The 3,166-nt window shown below is 43.9% G+C and overlaps 1 pseudogene; it reads left to right on the top strand.

Annotated features, from left to right (window-relative positions):
• The first annotated feature begins 1,160 nt into the window (after nucleotides 1–1,160).
• LOC118501434 lies at nucleotides 1,161–2,884 on the top strand (annotated as a pseudogene).
• The last annotated feature ends 282 nt before the right edge of the window (nucleotides 2,885–3,166 follow it).

Here is a 3,166-nt window from a genome sequence, read left to right as displayed (position 1 = left end):
CAGTTCACACTCTGCAAAAGGAGAAGGTAGAGCAGGCCTCAGAGACTGTGATATGCAGGGACTCAAACATCATGAGATCTTTCTCTTAATCGTTAGGTGCTGGCTTCATTTCTCCCTAGTACACTCAGCAGGGGATGGGGCCACCAGCACTTGCAGGCTCTTACCCTCAAAGTGTTGCCACCAGAGAGGAAAAGACCTTTTTTTCCTTAGTTCTAGTTTTTATATTCTCTGGAAGAGGTTCTCATTGGCTTGGCTCAGGTCATGTGCTCATCCCTGGGTCAATCATGGTGGCTTATAAAAAGATAGCCATTCTGATTTGGCTCATACTGTAGCATGGAAAGCGATGGAGGAAGGAAACTATTTCCCCAAGGAAGAGGACATTATTCCTGGAAGAAAGGAGAGCTGCTTGACTAACACACAATAAAGTTTATTGAGCACCTACTATGTGCCAGGCAGCACATGTAGAAGCAGAAGCCCGAGCCAGAATTGTTCTAAGAATATAAGCACTTTGAGAATTTTCAGATATCTTGTAGATTTCCACAGCACGTGAAATGGGGCTTCAAGCCAATCTTATCCAGATCACAAAGGGCTGAGAGATCTTAGCAAATTTCTGTTTGCACTATGGGTTTTTTGTTTGTTTTTATTTTAGAGAGAGAGGAAGGGAGAGGGAGATTAATTTGTTATTCTATTTATTTATGCATTCATTGGTTGATTCTTGTATGTGCCCTGACTGGGAGTCAAACAAGCAGCCTTGGTGTATCTGGATGACACTAATCAACTGAGGTATGTGGCCAGGGCCTGCATTGTGTTTCAAATAAAACAAACAAAAAAAGAGTATTTATCTTTGATGGTAAGAAACTCTAAAGATAGGGACTTTTTAAATTGAATTTATTGGGGTGATATAGGTTAATAAAATTATATAGGTTTCATGTGTACAAATCTGTAAAACATCATTCATACATTGTATTGTGTATTCACCACCCAAAGTAAAGTTTCCTTCCATCACCATTTATCCTTCCTTTACCTTCTTCTACCTCCTTTCACCCCCTTTTCCTTCTGGTAACCACCATTCTGTTGTATGTGTCTATGAGTTTTTTTCTTAATTCCTTCATCTTTTTCACCCAGGAATTAAACCTCCCTCCCTACTGACAACTGTCAGTATGTTCTTTGTATCTATGAGTCTGTTTCTGTTTTGTTTGTTATTTTGTCCATTAGATTACACATATAAGTGAAATCATGTGGTACTTGTCTTTTGCTTTTCCCCAGAAAGTTTGACTAGTGGCACCAGTGTTCTTGATAGTTAACTACATCAATAAGGAATTAAAAGTGGATATGATATAGTGCAACGTAGCAGAGTTTTTGTCAGAGGATTTGATGAGCGATGCCCCTGGGAATCTCAGGCTGGGCTCCCCAGACAGCAGATCCTCAGATGGAGGTCAATGGGTAGTAGGTTTACTAGGACATGCCTTGAGGTCAACACCAGGGGTGGGAGGAAGCAGGCCTGGGCAGAGAAGGAAGTTGGGCCTGGATGCCATCATAACAAGGGCTCTGGAGCTGAGTGGCCCTTCAGAGTGGTCCTAAGTTGGGACAAGCCTGTGTTTGAATGCAGGCTCACCTCAGTGAGGAATGGGATCTTCACTGAGTCAGCTCTTTCCAGGCCAGTGCAGGCCCCGTGGGGAGCACCAGCAGCATGCTTAGCCAGGGCACTCCTGACGGCTGGGATTTGCTCCTCAGTCCGAAGGGGAACCTGGGCAGTGCAGCCCCACATCGTCTGCATGGATAAGTCATGTCATCCCTCCAGCTTGCTTGGTCTCTAGTCTATTCCGAACTTAAAAGTCTTCCATTACACCCTCACGTGGTCTACCGACAGTGGAAGCTGCAGTCCCCAGGGCCACCCTCCTGTCCTCAGTCATGGCTTGTGGTCTGGTTGCCATCAACCTGGGGAGTGCCTGAGGGTACACAGTGAGGTGGACCCAAGGTCAAGAGCTTCATGCTGAACCTGGGCACAGATGGCAACAACAGTTGCCTATACTTCAACCCTCACTTCAGTATATATGGGGACACCAGCACCGCTGTGTGGAACAGCAAGGACAGCAGGCCTAGGGGTGGAGCAGCAGGGCCTGACTTCCCCTTCCCGCCTGGAAGTGCCACGGAGGTGCCCATCTCCTTTGACCGAGCAGACCTGACCCTCAAGCTGCCACATGGATACACATTCAAGTTCCCCAACTGCCTCAACCTGGAGGCCATCAACTACCTGGCAGCAGAGGGTGACTTCAAGATCAAGAGCATGGCCTTTGAGTGAAGCCAGTCAACCCATGGCCCCCAATAAAGGCACCTGCCTCTGTGCCCCCTTAAAAAAATCTTCCATTTTAGTGCCAGGTCAATGGTTCCTGTTTTCCAAAGTCCTATGTCATGAATATGCCTTTGAAAATATCTGCTGATACATGAAAATGAACAAAGAAGACCTATGAATGGATTTAGAGGAACTGCTAGGATATATTGGTAAAAGAGGCAAGATACAAAAACATGTATAGCAGGTTATCCTTTGCCCAGAAAGAAGGCAAAATGTGTGTATGTGTGTGTGTGTGTGTGTATGTGTTGCAAAAGAAACACAATAAGGATAAAGCAGAAATTAATAAAACCTATAATGAAGCAGAAGGGGTGGGACTGAGGTGTTGGGAATGGGTATGGGAGTGTTTGAATGTCTTATATACCTGGAAAATTAAATTAAATTAAATTAAAAGGGATGGAAAGAAGCAAACTCCAAAATTAAAATTCAATAATAAAACAAATGACTCTAGCTATATTGCATTGATAAAATAACAACATAGAGAAAAGAATTGATTCCATTAACTTTTTAAAAGTATTTTTTATTGATTATGCTATTACAGTTTTCCCAATTTTCCCCCATTATCCCCCCTCCACCCTGCTCCCCTAACCCTCCAGCATTCCCCCCACCTTAGCTCATGTCCATGGGTTGTACATAGAAGTTCTTTGAGTCCTCTGTTTCCTATACCATTTTTATCTCTCCCTATCAATTTTATGCCTACTAATTATGCTTCTTTTTCCTGTACATTTTCTCCCCCTGTTCTTCCCTTCTCCCTCCCCACTGAACTCCCTGTGTGATGTCCATTTCTCTGATTCTGTTACTGTTCTGGCTGTTTGC

This window comes from Phyllostomus discolor, chromosome 1 (assembly GCF_004126475.2).
Source record: "Phyllostomus discolor isolate MPI-MPIP mPhyDis1 chromosome 1, mPhyDis1.pri.v3, whole genome shotgun sequence".
In the NCBI taxonomy this organism is placed as follows: Eukaryota; Metazoa; Chordata; class Mammalia; order Chiroptera; family Phyllostomidae; genus Phyllostomus; species Phyllostomus discolor.
Note: the sequence above shows the minus strand (reverse complement) of the source record. Positions and strands in the feature narration are given on the sequence as shown.